A 20,068-nucleotide genomic window follows, 5' to 3' on the forward strand; every position below is an offset into this window, starting at 1 on the left:
CCTATTTGGAACCAGTCTGCCGTTCTATGTCCAGTTCTAACTGTTGCTTCCCGACCTGCATACAGATTTCTCATACGTACATGGAAATGTTATGCCCTGGATAAGGTTACTTCATTAATTGCTTACATGGGTGGTTTTGATAAGCACTGTGCATAACATTATGTAGCATGTACATTAAAAAAAAAATTCTTTTGACCACACCACACCACATGTGGGATCTTAGTTTCCTGACCAGGGATCAAACCTGAGCCCTCTGCAGTGGAAGTGTGGATTCTTAACTACTGGACCACCAGGAAGTCCCTGTAGCATGTATTCATACCTGTGTTTTTAAATAAGGTTATATAGGTTATACAGGCACATGTATGCTTGTATATACAGGGAGTGTCTAAAGGAATATTCAGAAAACTGCTCAGAGTTGATTCTTGGAGGAAAGCATTCACATTTAGAATAGGAAGAAAACTTATTTTTAATATATACCCTTTTATACTACTTGAATTTCTTTTCTTAAACCATATTTTTTTTTAATTAAGGGACCCCGGGGTTTTAAGACTTTATTGTAAATGACTTATCAGATCATTAAGACTCTTTGGGTCTTTCACCCACTGGATCTTTCACTGCCAGCCTGGAATAGTAATTATTTTGCTTCTACCAATAATTTTTGAAGCATCGAGAATCAGCTGTCAATATGACACAAAATTCCATTTTTTTAGCATAATAAGAGCCTAAATCTTCCACCATGAAGATGTGATTAAGAGAGAGGCAGTTACATTGACAAATATCAGACTCTAAATGAGAAAAAATCTGATATGGTGCATTTTCAGAACAGATTCATTTTTAATATCAACTGTCGAACTGAGTCCTTAATGGTTTGGGTCTTTATTAATCTCACTGAGCAATTCATGTTGATTCAGGGTCAGCCATTCCCTCTGATTTATTGAGTCTACGCTCAGGAAAAAACATATCGTACCATCTATTGTGACAAAGAGCCTGTCAACACAATGCTGCTTGTATTGTGCTTCCAGAATTGTATGCCAGAAATGTTTACACCTGTTCTCTCCCTGCTGGATTTTACATTTGCAGTAGATTAAAGATGCTGTTTAATTTCCATCATGACTTTAATATATGATTATAGAACCTTTGTGAATTGATGAGCTTCTCATTTTGTTGTAATGTGAAATGGTTGATGGATGACCAGGACTGGTGCCTCAGTCTTAGCAGAATTATATTTTCTTGTGACCACATCACTAAACCAAACTGAAGGCCTCTGTGTATGTATAGCCTGCTGCTGCTGCTGCTAAGTCGCTTCAGTCGTGTCCGACCCTGTGTGACTCCATAGACGGCAGCCCACCAGGCTCCCCCGTCCCTGGGATGCTCCAGGCAAGAACACTGGAGTGGGTTGCCATTTCCTTCTCTAATGCACGCAAGTGAAAAGTCAAAGTGAAGTCGCTCAGTCGTGTCTGACTCTTAGCGACCCCATGGACTGCAGCCTACCAGGCTCCTCCGTCGATGGGATTTTCCAGGCAAGAGTACTGGAGTGGGGTGCCATTGCCTTCTCCGATGTATAGCCTGAAGTGAAGTGAAGTGAAGTGAAGTCGCTCAGTCATGTCCGACTCTTTGCGACCCCATGGACTGTAGCCTACCAGGCTCCTCTGTCCATGGGATTTTCCAGGCAATAGTACTGGAGCGGATTGCCATTTCCTTCTCTAAGGGATTTTCCCGACCCAGGGATCGAACCCGGGTCTCCTGCATTGTAGACAGACGCTTTACTGTCTGAGCGGAGTGTCCAAACCAAAGGGCTTAGACATCAGGCTGGAACAGGAGGCATCCTTTGCCATAATGCAAGCAACAGAGCGAGTGGTAGACTGAAATAAAGACCCTTCTCTCTATTCTGGAGATAAATTTTAAAAAAGGCCGCTGAGGGCTGTGATAACCAGGAAGCTTGGCTCTCCCATTGAAGATCTGTGTGGCTGTAACAAATTGTGCTTCTCTGCCAATTATCCTCATGTTCTTCCCTGATACTGTCTCAGGAACATCTTGGCTAGTAAGCCCAGGAACAGTGTGTCTCGTCTCAGTTCTTGTGATTTCAAGACTTCTGTGACTTTAAGCATGGGCAAAAATACATTTGATTAATGACCTATATATATTCAAGTGTCCAGTATGTTAAAGTAGCTTGAAAACAGACCATCTGTGCTCCCCAGAAATGGACCTGATGAAAACCAGCCGGGACTAAGATGAATGAAATACCATTTCAACCCAGGCTCTGCTGAGAAAGTCTTTTCACGTTCTAATTCTGTTTCGTAAGGTTAGAAAAATATCACTGTGACATATGTCCTCTTGTTTTCCAGAATTGCCTTCTAGGGGCCATTTGGTTCTTTCCAGGCCTGATGCTCTCCTGGAAGCAGGTGGATGAGTGGCCTGTGGGTCAGCTGATAAGACTTCATTTGGTGTGAATGACTCATTTCATAGTTTGAGGGCTTCTGGCCACACACATCTACTCTCATCCTTAAAAAAGTAATAACTGATTGAAATAAGAATAAGTGCAAACCAGTCGCTAATTACCAACCCCTGTTTAGCTTCTTGAAGATAAATTATGGAACGAAAGATTTTAAGAATTACAAACAAGTCAATAGAATTTGATGTCCTGATGTTACTGTTACAATATTGGCAGTTTTTCCCCCTGCCATGTTTGGGTAGAAAACTTATCCAGAACTTCTTGGTCGCAAGTCAGTGAGATGATGTAGATCCTTCAGGGCCTAGAATTCCTTTAATTTCCAAAACGGTTACAGCTTCAACTTATCCTCAGATGTCTGGGTAATGAGTTATATTCTTTCAGATTGTTTAGAAGGCTGTTTATGCTTCTGAGAAAAGAAGCACAGAGTTCCCTTCTCAGCCATCTTATATAAGCCTTTAGAGGAGAGAGATTAACGCCCCCCCTCCTTTGACTTCCTGCTTCCTACAACTTGGATTAAACTGAAAAGGAGAAAAATTATGACCACCCTGTGGGGTGACTGTTTTTTCATAGAGGAAGTTTCCCTGGCAACCAGCTCTCATCACTCACTCAGTTCTCTTCCCTTTCCCATCCCCTCCCCTTTCAGATGAAGCTTAATCTCTATTAGTTGGTTATGTAGGCTCATTAACTAAATAAAGTATACTCTTTAATAGCTTATTTCTCATCATGGCAGTTTGACAGCTTGCTTCATAAAGAGGTTTCACTTCTCTCTCACCCCTCATCTACAATTTAAAGTACAGTTGAACAGAAAACTCGGGTAAAAGCATATATGAAGTGGTTTTCTTACAGAAGTGTAGGTATTAGGAACTGGTTTGAACTGGGCCTACTACTCATAAAATTCATTGTATTCAGTTTATCATTAGGCGGAAAGCAAAAGGAGGTTTATTGTGTTGTTTTTATGGTTCATGCTGATTCAGGGGTTCACAGTTTCATTGAAAGGTTAAAAGTAAATGAGACAGTGCACAGAGAACTCTTCAGTAACTCTTCAGTGTGCCAGGATCATGGGTGCTGAGAGATATTGTTGTATGAGTTTGGTCTTTTAAAAATATTTTATTTATTCGGCTATGATCGGTCATAGTTGTGGCATGTGGAATCTAGTTCCCTGACCAAGGATCGAACCAGGGACCTCTGCATTGGAGTTTTAGCCACTGGACCACCAGGGAAATTGCTATGACTTGTCTTGATAGTAACTCTGACCCGTAATCTATGCCCTGAGGCCCGGTGGGTTCTCTCTGATGTCCACTGGGACCTGTCAGCTTCATTCAGACATGCCAGGACCGTGTGTCACATGCCTGTAGGCTTGACGAGAATCATGGAGAGCTGGCAAGAATATAAACGGACTCCTGAGTGTTGAGCACTTGCGGGACCAGCCACTGCTCCACGCGCTGTGTGTGCCGACTCCTTTAGTATTTCAGTGCCAGCTACTGAAGGCAACTCAAGTCATAGCTCCCGCTGGCAAGAGCTTACCACCGTCGTGTCACACGCAGATGGTCACACGTGCATGGCTGAAGCACTCATTTCTGAAACAACAAACAGCACAGAGGGTGTCAGGAAGCTCCCTCTTCCTTCCCGCAGATTCTTGAAAGTTGTCCTCAAAGTGATGCTTGAAACTGACAAAGGGTCATGGTGGGTAGGGCCTTCCAGAAGTTGGGCTGATACGTGACCTAGAGGTTACACGCGGAGAAGTTGAATGAAGGTGGTCAGGCCGCAGTGTGAGCGCGCATTTGTGGAAGGACTCCGGACAGAGAGGTTTGATGCCTGGCATAGGCTCAGTTTCTCTGTATTTTAATCTGCAAGATTAAATTCTGTGAATAAAATGAAGAGGAGGAGAGGGAAGCCTTCCATAACCAAACCAACATTTGCATCCTATAGATGTCCGTTTTGAGATGGTCAGAAACGATGAAGAAAAGTGACTCTGACCCCCCTGTAGCTGTGGGGACCCATGCTCTGGCCCTCTGGTGCAGCTCACTTTGGCCCCTAGGCTGACATAGGTTGGTAGACTCACCTTTGGCTCCAAAGAGAGACGAGACAGATGTGGCAATTCCTGTTTTGCTTTTTTTTTCTTTTTTTTTTAAGGTAAAGTGATTTAAACCAAATGATTGAACTCTTTTGCTCTATCACAAGGGCTATATTAACAGAGTATCTGTTTGATTTTATGCATTGGGGGGGGGGTTACACTTTGGTATTTTTATTTCCCCTTCGCAGGTATTTCTGTGTTTTGATACAGCTGTTCATGTCAGCTGCAAAACTGGCCCCTTTAATGATATGATAATAGAGTGTGGCCTGTCTCTTGTTGGTTAGAATAGAGGCTATTAGTTCATAGTGATTTAGGTAATATGTGATATTGATATAAGGCTAGTCAGGGGTCATAGAGAGTTCAGAAAAAAATATGCCCTTCCCAATTTATATCCACCTGCAATGTAGGAGACCCCAGTTCGATTCCTGGGTCAGGAAGATCTGCTGGAGAAGGGATAGGCTACCCACTCCAGTATTCTTGGATTTCCCTTGTGGCTCAGCTGGTTAAGAATCTGCCTGCAATGTGGGAGACCTGGGTTTATAAAAATGTGTGTGTATAAAAATATAAATGTACACATGCGCACATACATACACAATTTGGTATATGTTAAAGAACGTATTTTATACCAGTGGAGAATGTAGATTGTTGAATAAATAGTGCTAGTAATTATCCCCACCTTATTTCGCCGTACAAAATCATTTCTAATTGTCCTGAATATTAATTATAATGAAACCCTAAAATATCATGCCATTTTATATCATATTGAGCTGCAGAAACTTGACCTAAAACTCAGAAGCCATAAAGAATAATATTGATAACTTTGATACTACATGAAAATAAAAATTAAAACTTCTTTATGGCTGCTGCTGCTAAGTCACTTCAGTCGTGTCTGACTCTGTGCGACCCCATAGATGGCAGCCCACCAGGCTCCCCCATCCCTGGGATTCTCCAGGCAAGAACACTGGAGTGGGTTGCCATTTCCTTCTCCGTCCTTATGGCTAAGACCATCTTAAAAAATAAAGAGAAACTGGAAACAATACTTGCAAAACATATCACTGACCAAGCTTTAATTATTGTATTCATTAAAGTGCAAAGCAATAAGAAAAGTACAAGGCATTGTTAAATAGGAAAATGGGCAAGGGACAGAAATAGCAGTTCCAGGAAGAGAAATTCATTTTCTTTCAATACACATGAATCAAGCATCATCTACGGTTGTAGGTGCTGGGAATTAGCAGTGAATGTGGCAGATAATTATCCTGCCTTAAGGAGCTTACATTCCAGTGGGGCTAATAGAAAATAAACAGAACATAAATACATTAACAAGAAAATAGCACATGGGTGAAGTGTTATGGGATGATATAAGTGTATTAACCATGTGTTTCTGAAGTTTTGACATCTTGGGGCCTTGTTAATGCTGGAAGGATTGGCCCTCCCAGTATCAGCCAGTTCCTAGAGATAGTCCGTGACTCACCTATGATCATGCCTTCTGTATGACCAGCCGACCCAGAGCCCACACCCTAACCTCCTCCTCTGTGGGGCTCTTACTTTCAGGAACAACACTCCTCTAATCCTTCAGGGCCAGAGGCAACCCCTACACCCTAGCTATTGCTCAAACTAAATCATTCATCACGGAAACTCTTCAAACTAGCCAGTGCTAAACCTGCTTACTGTGCCTCATCCATTCTCTCCTGGAACTACTGTAATAACAGGTGACTTGTTTTATTTTATGTGTATGACTATAGTTACACAGTTCCTATGTTAACTTTTTAAGTATTTAAAAGAGTTGTTAGAGTGTTGGGCTGGCTAAACAAAAGACATGACTCATGCATTCCAGCCTTTATTCTCCTCTCCATCTGCCTCCCTGCAAATTTATTTGCCCTCATTAAAATGGGCTTCCCTGGTGACTCAGTGATAAAGAATCTACCTGCCAAGGCAGATGTGGATTTGAATCCCTGGGTCAGGAAGACCCCTTGGAGAAGGAAATGGCAACCCACTCCAGTGTTTTCACCTGGCAGGAGCCTGGCAGGCTTTAGTCCGTGGGGTTGCAAAGAAGTCAGACACGACTTAGTGACTAAACAAGCAAAATGCCAGAGAGCTAATGTTTCCTATGTGAAGAGAGAGAATTTTCTTAATGACTGTGTGTTATTCAGGACTCATTCACTTAGCAACCCTGTTAACACTGGATTAAGCACAAAGTATCACTTCCAAACTAAAAGTCATCAGGGGTCAAACTTGCTTCTTGACGCAATTGGATTTCTGTCCGAATCTGTTTTCATCATCTAGTTGTGTCCTCTTGGATCCTTTATTTTTTAGGCAATTTTTCCAGCGGACAGCCCTAGACTCATGTTTTCAACTTGTGGAAGGAACTCTCCTTTTTCCCCGGAAGTTCCAGCAGAAGGCAGGACAGGAACTCACTGTCTGCTTGTCTTCTCACCGCCCTCTTGAATGCCTGGGCACTGAGGCAGAGCAGCCACCATGCTTTCCATCTATATGGTGGGGTCCCTGTTGGGACTAGGGTCCTGGCCCAAACTTACCTAGCCTTTGCCAAACCTCACTTCCTAGAGACTCAGCCAAGACCCTGCCCCAATCACTATGATTCTATTTCTAACGACTGAAGTCCCTGACTTACCCTGAAGTACCGATGACAGCCTGGATCCTGCCCCATCTCACTGTCTCAGTCTCTTCTTACATGCTGACAGTTAGATGTTGTCTTCTGTGTTAGTTTCTTGTTGCTGCTGTAACAAATTACCATAAAACCGGTGGCTTAAAACAATGCAAATGTAGTATTCTGGAGGTGACAAGTCCAAAGTGGGGGTCACTAGGCTACATAATCAAGGCATACTCTAAGCCTCCATCCTGGAGGCTTTAGGGGAGAATGTTTGCCTGCCTTTTGCAGTTCCCCGAGGCCACCTGCCCTCCTTGGTCCCCAGCCTCTTCCTCCACCTTCAAAGCTATCAGTATGCCATCTTCCTCTTCCATGAGAGCTCCTTCTCTGGCTTTTTTTTTTAATCAAGAGAAACTTTATTATTTTTTTTAATAGGTTTTCTCTTTTTTTTCTTCCAAGGGAACCAGAGAGTCATATGTTTTAATGAAAGCAGGTTTAATCACCTGGTCAAATTAAAGATAATGCATCACCTGTCGAGAGCTACAGAGCATTTACTAACTTCGTACTTACCCACCATGCAGGCAGGGCTTCCTTGGCAGCTCAGGTGGTGAAGGATCTGCCTGTAATGCAAGAGCCTCAGTTTGATCCCTGGATTGGAAAGATGCCCTGCAAAAGGGATTGGCAACCCACTCCAGTATTCTTGCCTGAAGAATTCCATGGACAGAGCAGCCTGGCAGGGTGCAGTGCATGGGGTTGCAAAGAGTTGGGCATGACAGAGCAGGTAACACACCATGCAGGCAAAGATTAAGTTGCCAGGCCCAGCGGTGATCCACCCCAAATCACTGCTCTTCCACAAGCAATGTCTTTACTGAATAATTTTAATATGTGTTCTTTTCTGTTTTTGCTGCATTGAGTGGCTTTTAGGATCTTAGTTCCTTGACCAGGGATTGAACCCAGGCTCTCAGCAGTGAAAGCGCTGAGTCCTAACCACTGAACCACCAAGGAATTCCCCCTGGCTCTTTAAAGGAGGCTTGTGATTACACTGCACATTCCAGGCTCACCTTCCCATCTCCAGATCCTTTATTTCTCCACATCTGCCAAGTCTCTTGTGCCAATAACCTGTCAGGCTCATGGGCTGTGGGGACAAGGACAACTTTTGGGAGCCACTGTTCTGACTACCCCATCCTTGGGGCCTGCCTTTAGCTTCATCCCTGCCCGTTCCCAGCTCTCTCCTCTCTCCTCCATGGTCCTGAGGCCAGGGCATTATGACAATGGCATTGGTAATTACTGTAAGTAAAAGGTGATATTTTATGCCACACAGTAGGGTCCATGCTTTAGTTACCATGAAGTGCCCTGTAGTTGTCTGGACATAGAGAAGGGCTTACAGACCCCTTGATAGATGCCCTTCTTGTTAGTTACAGCCACATTTTAATAACCCCCAATTGAAGCACTGTATTCCCACCCGGCTCTGAAATTTAACAGTTCTGTGATATAATACGTGTAACGACATATCAGTTAAAAAATAAAGGGATATTTCATCTCTTTGGAAATCCTGCCAATTTCTAACTTATAAAAGAGACATGGAGTTTGAATATTTCCCAGATTTTTTCAGTAATTGTCCTCAGGTTGAAAAAGCTTGAAAATTGCTGCTTTAAAATTATCTCAGGAGTCTGAATGCCTGAAGAAATATCCATCTACTTAGGTTACATATTCATCTTCACATTCATCAGTAATTGTCGTAATAGATGAAAATGTCGTTCTCTACAAGCTGTCATCGACTGACTCAATTCTACTTGTAATTCTTGATGTTCTTCATTATATTTGGAAACAGAAGAATTTTCTACTCAGTAGAACAAGTAGTTCTAGTCATAAACTTTGAATTCTTGCTTTTATGGGAAAATGGGACTTTCGAAGAAAATAGCTCATGAAGCTCTGACAGTTTTGTATAAATACACACAGTTTGGGGTTAGACGTGGCTCCATCTTGGCAGTGTCAGTTAATATTCTAGGACACTTATCTGCCTGGATTTTTTTCAGAATGGATTCAAGTTCTCAGCTAAGCAGCTTGTTTGTGATCGTACCAATGTTGCTTTTCACTGAATTTAGAAAGAAAAGAAAAAAAAGGATGCTGAATTCAACATAATTTACAGTAAAAACAGGCTACTTTAGGGTGAGGATAAAGTATAGCCTAAAGCAGGAGGTAGAAATAATATACCAATGCCCAATACCAATGATGGAATCAGGTTTGGGTTAAATAGTCCTAAAATGTCTTGAAATGTTTTTACCTTTTCATATATCCTAGAGCTGGAACTGGAATTGGGGATTCTCTGGGGACCAGGAAATCATTCTCTACTTTTAACCTCCTGTCTTGCTAGTTTATTACTGTAGAAAAACCAGCAAAGATTAATAATAGGAATCTGGGCTAAGTTTCAGCAGTGTTGCTTAATTTTTTGAGAAGGCAATAATGCTTTTAAAAATCAAAGACAAGGGAAAGACCCCTCCACCCAGGCACACTTTCTGCATTTGCATCGATGTTACTGAGCTTCTGGCTGTAGTCTGGGTTTTGGCTGGCATCACTCAGGGTTTGGGATGCAGGCAGCCACGTGGTGTAAAAGGTCAGTAGCTTTGCAGATGATCTGCAGGAAATGGCTCTGGTCGTTTCCAAAACCACTAAGTCTTACAAAGGCCGTTCAGTGTATTTGCCGAGAGTTGCTGGTTTGATAGGAAAGCTTGGATGGCCTTGGAATGGCTGCTCTTTACTGAAAGAGTGACGCTCGTTTTCTCATGGTGGTAACTTTGTAAGTAGAACTCTATTGTCAGATCTGGTCCAGTTTTCTAATGTGCCTCAACTGCTGGAACAACACATGCTCCTGAAAGCTATATTCACTGGGATCTGTAGGTGTATGAAGTCACCACGAACACTTAATTAGCAAATCCTGAGCTCTTGTTCTTAGGGGAAAAGAGGCTTAGGTGCCTGTGATTCTCTGGTCACATTTTCATCCACCTGTCAGTACATAACCTTGGTTTCTGTGTGTTTCTGTTTAAAGAGACCTCATTTAATAAGTTAGTGTCGGTTCATTAACACTGAGCTCACAGCCAACAGCCCTATAGCTCATACTTGGACAAAAGTTATCTAACACATATATTCTCTTTATAAGGCACATCCCAGCCTTCTTGAGCTCAGAAACACTAGACAGCATTTTGGCACTGTGCTTGGGGCCATTTTCAACAGCAAAATCAGCAACAAAAATGCAAAAACCATGGCAATAAATCGACAGCAAGAGGATACTGGTTTCTAGAGTGAGAACACCGCTCTGTTCCACCTCAGCTGGAAGCATGCACGTTGGGACTTAAATATTCTCTCTCCCTTTTACTCATGTCCTCAAATGGCCACAGAATGCCGCCAGTATTGGTTTTGGGGTCCCAAAGCCATTTTAGCAAGTAAGTGAATTCGCAAATAGGAAATCCAAGACTGATGAGGTCCGACTGGATTTGTATTTTAATTTTCTTTACCTTTCTCTACAAACGGGTGAAACACAAGTCGGGTGTTTCCCTCCAAATAGTGGCCAAAATCCCAACCAAAGCCAAAAGGCTGGTAAGGTCAGTAATGTCAGTGGAGATGCAGGAAGTACCCCTGTGCCAAGGGTCTTTCATTTGTCCTTGATTTTAAGAACCATCGTTGCAGTCTCAAAACATTTAGCAACACTGCTGAACTTGAACCCACATTCCTATTCTTAATGTCTGTTGCTTCACATTTGGTAACAAAAGAGTGAGCCTTTGTTAAAAGAGGATCACTTTCTTGTCCCTGGAAGATTCTACATTCTCACTCCGCTTCTGGTTCTCGGAAGTATAACAGGTAGAAGCTTTTGAGAGACTTCAGGATGTTTAAGCCAAATCTGATTCCATTGTTGCCTCTAAATTCTGAGCAAATCCTTGTATTATTCCAGAACCTTGTTTGGGCTATATTTTGCATACCCCTAAGGTAACTCACGACTGAAGCAACCTAGCAGCAGCAGCAGCAGCAGCAGCAGCAAGGTAACTCAGAAGGTAAAGAATCTGCCTCCAATGCAGGAGACCCAGGTTCAATCCCTGGGTGGGGAAGATCCTCTGCAGAAGGGAATGGCAACCCTCTCCAGTATTCTTGCCTGGAGAATTCCATGAACAGAGGAGCTTGATGGACTACAGTCCATAGGGTCTTAAAGAGTCAGACACAACTGATCAACTTTCACTTTTCAAGGTAGCTGGTTTTTGTTTTTTACTGTAAATCATATTGAATTCAATTGGAGAAGGAAATGGCAACCCACTCCAGTATTCTTGCCTGGAGAATCCCAGGGACAGAGGAGCCTATTGGGCTGCCATCTATGGGGTCACACAGAGTCAGACACGACTGATGTGGCTTAGCAGCAGCAGCAGCATACTGAATTCAGTATCACTCCTTGGGTATGCTTGAAAACTTGTCACCATGTTTAAATGGTGACATTTTCATTTTTGTATTTCCTACACCTTATTCTTTAGTGTCTAATGAACAACCTTCTCTTCCAGTGGTTTATTCCTTGGAATCATAATCTAAAGCGATCTGTAAAGACAAAACAGAACAATATGAACACCTGCAAAGATTACAGAGAGTTTAATTACTCAATTAATTGCAGTTAATCGTCATCATTTCCATGGTTTTAAGTCCACACCTAAACAGATTTCAGACTCTTCCAATAAATCTGGTCTGGAGCTAGATTGCCTCTTCCGGGTCAGGTCAGTATGTTTAAGATAGTGTGGTTTCTTAAAGTGACACCCCTGTGATAAACATCTGGAAGTGTTTCTTAAATGTCCATCTTCCCACAAACTCCAGGTAATTTGCTAGTATTCTCTGGAGGAGCCTGGTATAAATTCAGGCTCTTTTCTTTTTCTCCAGACACAAGTTGTAATAGTCACCTGCTCCTGGAAAAGAAATCTGGAGTTCTTTCCTGATGGAGCAGATCAGTCCCAGATCTTAAAGGCTTATGATAGAAGCTTCTTTCTCATGTGTATGACATCCAGTTGGGAACCTGGCTGGAGCTCTGCGGTTCCCCTTCAGCTGTCACTCCCAAGTAGGCAAAGATTCTCATTGCTGGAGTTACTGTTTCATGTGCAGAATGGCAGAGGGCTCCAAGGGTCCCACTGGCAGGGCTCAGGACCTGTGTGTGTGTGGAAGCTGCCAGGCCCATGGGTTGTGGGAGTCAGTCTTGCAGTGGTCTTGTCTCCTAGTGACTCAAGTGCCCCTAAGGAAAGGTGCCTTTGTAGTGCCCACCTGGAAATGGCACGCCCTTAACTGCCTTATCAAACAGCAGTCTTTCATCCATCACCCAGATATTTTTTGTTAAGATGACTAAGCTTAGTAAAACAAGTGAAATACTGTCAAAAAGTAAACTCTCATATTTATTCAAAGGTATAGATTACATGTATTCCAAACCAGTCAATACTAAGGGAAATCAACCCTGAATATTCATTGGAAGGACCGATGCTGAAGCTGAAGCTCCAGTACTTTGGACTCCTGATGCGATTCATTGGAAAAGACCCTAATGCTAGGAAAGATTGAGGGCAGGAGAACAGGGCAGCAGGAAATGAGGTGGTTAGAGAGCATCACTGACTCAATGGACATGAGTTTGCGCAAACTGCAGGAGATGCTGAAGGACAGGGAAGCCTGCTGTGCTACAGTCCAGTCCGTGGGGTCGCGAAGAGGTCAAACACGACTGAGCGACAATGGATACCATAGACGAATCATCCAAGGTTTGACACTCAATTCATTCTTCTTGGAGAGCCAAAAATAGACCAGTGTTGTCCTCTGAGATATTTATTTTCTGACTGTCTTGAAGTTGTGTGTGTGTGTGTGTGTGTGTGTGTGTGTGAGTGTGTGTGTGGGCTGAAGGGTTCAGTGGCCCCTCCAGTCAGTGATGTGAATGAGCTCACTGCAGATATGCCCACAGCTGTGCTATTCATCCTCCTTTTAAACCTTTTTAAAAGGTACTTTTAAGAGGCAGCCTTGTTAGATCAAGGTTTAAAAACCAGAACATTGTTTATGTAAAGTCCCTTGCTGTTATCAGTAAATCCTGTCAACATAGCTAATTATAGTTATCAGTACCCTCCCACTGTTGGAATAGAAACATGAGTTCATTTTACCAGTTATAGTTTTATCTTAGTTTTGTATGAAACACTGAGTTAAAATGGCTGGGGATAAATGAAAAATGTGGGTCCTCGGGCCCTGTCACCTGCTCTTGCAATTTTGATTTGAGACCCTTGTCTGTATAGCCAGACCTCCCATCGTTTGTGAACAATAGGCATCAGGGATAGCTTAGGAAGCTGACTTGTATGCTGTTTAATCAATGATTTTTTGGCTACAGGGTCAATTTCTTCATACTTAGCTCCTGACCCACCATCTGATCTCAAATTCAGTTTATTGGATTATAACTGGCTTTATACAACATGCTACATTTTTCAAATATCTTATTTTCCCTACCTAAGATGATAACTCAAAAAGAAGAGATGTTTTCCCAAAAATGAGTCATCAGGAGTAGAAGCTCAAATGAAGTACTTTTTCTGGATGATTGACAATCAATAAAATGACGACTGAGATTACAGTGGGTTTTGTAAAACTTTGTGGGCAGGGGGTGGAGTGGGACATGAAGATTGTCAGATGATGAGCATTGCGTGTATGTATAATGCCTTTAAATGTTTGGTGGCATTCATTTTATACATCTCCCATGGAAGGTCTACTTTTAGTGTATATTTATGAGTTAAACATCACTTAGTTTTCTTCTTGTTCTAATTATTCCCTTGCAGTGGTGGCATTGGTAGTAATACTGGTTCTAGAAGTGTGAAATAAGACTTGGTAAAAAAAAAAAAAAAATTAGAGGGACTGGTGTGCTGTCTCTATACCATCATTTGTGATCAGTAGGGATCAGGGATGACTCAGGGAGCTGACTTGTGTGCTACTTAATTGGTCGTGTTTTGACTACAGGGTAGATTTCTTCATACTGAGGTCTTGACCCACCATCTGATCTTGAATTCAATTCATTGGATTATAACTGGCTTTACAAAAAGAAAAAAGAATAGGAAATGTTAGTTACCATATGTAGGTAAGGGGCGTTTCCAGTCGTTCAGAGGTGAAGAATCCACCTGCAATGTAGGAGACGCAGGTTTGATCCCTGGGTCGGGAAGATCCCCTGGAGGAGGGCATGGCAACCCACTCCAGTATTCTTGCCTGGAGAATCCCATGGACAGAGGAGCCTGGTGGGCTACAGTCCATGGGGTCATAAAGAATTGAACACAACTGAAGCAACTGAGCACACACACACGCATTTGTAGGTAAGAATAAGAAAATATTGTTTTATTCAGCTTTTGTTTCACTTACATGAACATGAGTGTGTTTATAACACAGGCTGTTTTAGGAAAATCAGTCTGGTCTTTGGTTGTGACTGTGGTTGACTATTTCTGTTTGATAACTACTTCTGTTCATGGTAAATGAAACCAGGAATGAAGGTCATTGATTATAACAAGGACTTAGGCCAGAATTCAGTTGTTCATTTCTCATGCCAGGAGTTGAGACATACTTTCTTTTCTTCTCATCCAAACAGGATATATGCTCTGTGCTGCTGTAAGAATAGCAATTTCTCTTTAGCTGGAGTGCCTCCAGGCTAAGAATCCTTTCATTAATTGAACAGTCAGCTTAGCTAAAAGTAGTGAGGCGCTAGTGGTAAAGAACCCGTCTGCCAGTGCAGGAGACATAAGAGACATGGGTTTGATCCCTGGGTCGGGAAGATCCCTTGGAGGAGGGCATGGAAACCCACTCGAGTATTCTTGCCTGGAGAATCCCCATGGACAGAGGAGCCTGGCAGGCTACAGTCCATGGAGTTGCAAAAAGTTGGACATGACTGAAGCCACTGAGCACGCATGCACAGTGTTAACTAGAAACTCCCGATTTCATGATTTTGTCACTATTCGAACATCTCTATGAGATGCCTTGTAATACTTCAGCATCCGTATTTAGCACTTAGTTATGCTAAAGGCCTTGCATCTTTATCAGTTTAGGAAATTACATCATCATCTTTTTGAAACAAAGAACCACAGTGCAGCAATGTGGATATGGATATTTATTGTTCAGTCGCTAAGTTGTGTCTGACTCTTTGCAACCCCATGGACTGCAGCACACCAGGCTCCTTTGTCCTCCACTATCTCCTGGAGTTTGCTCAGATTCACATCCATTGAGTCAGTAGTGCTGCTATCCAACTATCTCATTCTCTGCTGCCCTCTTCTCCTTTTGTCTTCAGTCTTTCCCAGTGGCAGGGTCTTTTCCATCTCTATGGATATGGAGATAGAAGATGAGAAAGAGCGGTTTTTTCATGCATTTCCTTATTTATTTTTAATTATGATTGCCTTACAATGTTGTGTTAGTTTCTGTTGTCAGCATGAATCAGTGTAAGTATACATAAATCCCCTTCCATTTGAGCCTCTCGCCCCCCACCCCTCATCCCACCCCTCTAGGCCATCACAGAGCACAGAACAAGCTGAGCTCCTTGTGCTCTATAGCAGCTTCTCCTTATTTATTCTCGAATGCAAGCTTTTCTTTTGAGCACCTACTGTGCGCTATGCTGTGGGAACCCTAAGATAATGGCCTTGTCCCTTGGTCCAGAGACAGAAACAGATGTGTAGATACACAACAGCCATTCAGGATGACAAGTGATAGAATAGAGAGACGTGTGTGTAAAGTCATCTGGGATGTTAAAGAAGGAAGGACTGAATGCATGGTTTGGGAAGATGACACCCACCACAAAATTTTGGAATCAAAATTTAACAGGCAAAGAAAACTCCTCCAGCTGCAGAAAGATAGGAGTTTTTAGAGAGGTCGGTGGGGGGACGCTCTGACTCCAGAACACAATATATGTTTCTGTAATCAGCACTTGATATGCTTTGAGTATCCATTGCTTCTTTGTCTTAAAGATTGAATTCAGAACAAAAATTCTAGTTATTCAGAGTGCCGGTTAGGGGAGGTCTGGTTAATTAAGATTTCACTGTGTTTAAGTGTATAAGAAAACAGGATCATAATAATGTGTTTCGTTTGAACTATATTAGGAGAGATTTTGGGTAATTTTTTGTTGGTTTAGTTGTTCTAGCTAGGGTAGAATGGGATTTGTGTAATACTGATGATGAGTTTTTTTCCTTACAAATCCAATCTGGCATCTTTTTAAAAAAACTGAAATATAATTGATATACAATTGTGTTAGTTTCAGGTGTACAGCAGGTTGATTCAGTTATATGTGTGTGTATATATGTATATATCTTTGCAGATTACTTGACATTATAGGTTATTACAAGGTACTGAATGAATATAGTTCCCTGTGCTATAGAGTAAGGCCTCATTACTTATGTACTTTATGTATAGTAGTTTGGGTCTGTTCATTCCATCCTCCTGATTTATCCCTTCCCTTCCCTCTTTGGTAACCATAAGATTGTTTGCTGTATCTGTAAGTCTGTTTCTGTTTTGTATATAGTCATTTGTATTATTTTTTAGATTCCACATATAAGTGATGTTATATAATATCTGTCTTTCTCTGCCTGACTTGGCAGTATTTCACTCTTTTTTATGGCTGAGTAATATTATGTTGTGTATATATGTATATGTATATGTATACACACACACACGATTGTTTTAAGAAGATACAGTATATATATTTCATATTACATGGTTACTTTGAGAGACAGTGAAGGACAGGGAAGCCTGGCATGCTGCAGTTCGTGGGGTCACAAAGAGTCAGACACGACTTGGCAGCTGAACAACAGAAAACGACACGGTGATTGCGGTGGCTGGGCACGCATTGCAGCTAGCTGGGCTTGTTCCCTCTCACATTCAAAGCAGGTTTGTACAACAGAAGGATTTCAGTGCAGTGCAAATCAAGTCCTTTTACCTGCGGTCTTAATAACACCCCCTGCCCTGAGAGTTACGCGTCTGTGCAGTCTGAATGCTGCCACCTGGGATGCAGGCTGGCAGCGCTCCCCCTCTGTGAGCTGGGAGGTTCTTCCCAAGTCCCAGGGGTGTGTGTTTACGTGCTCTGTTACTGTTGTTAACATAGACTTTGGGAGGTGGTGGTGGTAGGAAGGTGAGGTGCAGAACAAAACAGCTTAACTCAATCTGCACATCAGAAAAGCATAGGAAGGATGACCAAGATACTGTGTATATTTACTTCTCTCCTGCCTGGTTCCTGAACCCAGTTAGATGTCAACTTAGAATAATAAAGTATGGCTAAGGTAGCATAAATGCAATTGGTTTTGTGGGAAAGTCTGTAATACAGTGGTCCCCAATCTTTTTTGGCACCAGAGACCTGTTTCGTAGAAGACTATTTTCCACAGACTTGGGGAGGAAGGGTGGTTTCTGGATGATTCAAGTTCGTTACACTTATTGTGTACTTTATTTCTATGATTACATAGAAATAAACAACATCAACTCCACCTCAGATCATCAAGCATTAGATCCCAAAGTTGGGGACCCCTGCTGTAATACACTTTTGTTCCATGTTTCTCTAAAGTCCTCAGATGACCTCAGCAAGAGAGTTGTGGATCTTTTCCTTTTCCTGTCATTTCAAAGAATTTGTGCATCTCTCTATTCTTCAGTGGCACTGATTTCGTCCCTCATTTTACATATATTAACTCCCAAGACACTGTAATCAGAATAGCAGGTGGTGGGACCGTTCACTGCTTCTTATTTTCGTAATATTGTAGGTATACTTCTGATTTGACTAATCTGGGATTTTATTGGGTATTGAACATGGATGTCTTGTTTGATGTACTGGAGTTTATTTTAAATGATCATGCTTATATGCTGGGGTCTTGAAATTCTCAGGTCACCTGGTAAGGAGCTGAGCTGGCATCAACACTCCACAAAGTTCAAAGTCAATTTCCCCCATCTCTCTCCATTCCTGAGAGTTTCTCATGCAGTTTTAAACCGCCTAGGCACAAATATTTGATTTTTGGAAATATGTGAAACAGATAGCTACATTCTACACACAGATGCACATTTCTTCAAAACCCAGTGTTGTAAAATTAAAGTGAATTGGGTCTTGACGTCCAGCTGAGATGCTGATTGTGGGGAAGGCTGTTGAACTCCCTGGGGAGAAGTCCTTGGGTCAAGGCTCCCAGATCCTATGAAATTCTTAGACTGAATTCCTCTCTGCCCCCACTGCTTTTAAGTCATCAAGCAAATTAAACACCCACAGGCAGATGGTGACAACTTGTGTCCTGAAATCAGTTCAAAATGTTACACTCAAAAAAATATTCAAAGACCAGAACTGCTCAGGCCTGTCCACAGCTTCACCCCGACCACCCAGTGTCTACCAAACTGAAGCCTGTGGGCGGCTTCCCTGGCTACTCTGTGACTTTACCTTTCTTGCCATTTATGAGCATGATTAGAAAGCCCGGAGGTAATTAATTTTGAAACTTACTTGCAAATCCGAAGTGATCATCAGAAACACTAGATAGTATGAAAATAATATGGACCTTTAGGAGTTAAAAAAAAAAAGATCTGTACTTTTTACTAGCTCAGGCCCCTTGAGCAAGTTACGGGGCTTCTGGGTGGAGGTTGTCACTCTGTAGAATGCGTGAGCGGGTGCCTGGCCCTGCTCAAGTGTTGTGAGAATGAAAAGAAATAACAGAATTACATGGAGCTCTCAGGGTAGAACTGAACCCCTGGGCCCTCAAGCGAGCAAATGCTGATGGTCTCCAGTGTATGAGGCAGAATAAGAAAACAGGTAAGGTCAGGCAGGCATGGAGGCAGCAGAGACTGGGGGGCTCTGGGGACCCAGGTGAAATTCACTGACTGCAGGCATGATCATATAAGGTGGATTGTTTATCCTCCTGCATCTGGGCCACCAGGGAAGTCTAAGAATACTGGAGTGAGTAGCCCAGCCCTTCTCCAGGGGAACTTCCCAACCCAGGACGCAAATCAGGGTCTCCTGCATTGCAGGCGGATTCTTTACCAGCTGAAATTTACTTGATGGAGGCGTTTGACTAGAGGGTCCTGTGGGTGATGCTTAACTCATGGGTACTTCACAGATTTGAACTGAAGTGAAAGTGAAAGTCACTCAGTCACGTCTGACTCTTTGTGACCCTGTGGACTATACCGTCCATGGAATTCTCTAGGCCAGAATGCTGGAGTGGGTAGCCTTTTCCTTCTCCAGGGGATCTTCCCATCCCAGGGATCGAACCCAGCTCTCCTGCATTGCAGGCAGATTCTTTCCCAGCTGAGCCACAGGATTTGAACTGAACTGGGATCCAAATCCAGGTCTGCATGTCCTTAAGAGATTTGAAAGCCAGAACTGAGAGGCCTGAGGCCCAGAGGGTTCTTGAGACCTGCTGGGGTGGCTTCTGGAAGCATGGCTGACCTTAGGTGTGAAGCTGGGCTAGGGGAAGTGGGCAGGAGCTAGCGCTTCTCTGCAGCATCCCAGTTGGCAGAAAGGCCAAGAGAGGGGCCCTGACTCTCCAGGGCTTGAGCTGTGCCGGGGGGTGGTGGGTGGCTGTCTTGGATGAGGTTGCCGCCCAACCCAACCTCCCACATCAGACTTTGCTCCTGGATGAGTCACTGTCTAGGGGCGGGTAAGAACTTGATCATGGAGACCTAGGGAAAGCCTCCACAGTGATATAAATGGAAAGTTTTTTTCAAAAAAAGACATGGAGGGTTTGTAAAGATGGAATACATTGTGGCTAAAACAGTTCTTGGCTGAGAAAATGTGAGGAGAGTGAAGTGCTAAGGCCATTGTTGGAGGGTTTTTGCTTTTTGTTTTCTTCTTCTTTTTTGGTTTGTTTTTTCTTAGTAAAGGGAAATGGGGACTCAGCTGTCCCCACCCGTGGGCCATTGGTGGACACAGAGACAAACTGAAAAGACGATTTTGCAATGCGATTAAGAGTCAATGGAAGGA

General features: G+C 42.7%; 1 protein-coding gene and 1 non-coding gene across 3 annotated transcripts in view; one reads left to right on the forward strand and one right to left on the reverse strand.

Moving 5' to 3' along the window:
* The window catches only part of CAMK1D (calcium/calmodulin dependent protein kinase ID), a 393,517-nt gene that overhangs the window by 254,779 nt on the left and 118,670 nt on the right, over positions 1-20,068 (forward strand). The gene's annotated exons all lie outside the window — the stretch shown is intronic.
* Positions 8,064-8,136, reverse strand: TRNAE-UUC (transfer RNA glutamic acid (anticodon UUC)). The gene has a single exon. It is a non-coding gene; the product is annotated as a tRNA-Glu (tRNA).

This window comes from Ovis aries, chromosome 13, assembly GCF_016772045.2.
Source record: "Ovis aries strain OAR_USU_Benz2616 breed Rambouillet chromosome 13, ARS-UI_Ramb_v3.0, whole genome shotgun sequence".
NCBI classification, from domain to species: Eukaryota; Metazoa; Chordata; class Mammalia; order Artiodactyla; family Bovidae; genus Ovis; species Ovis aries.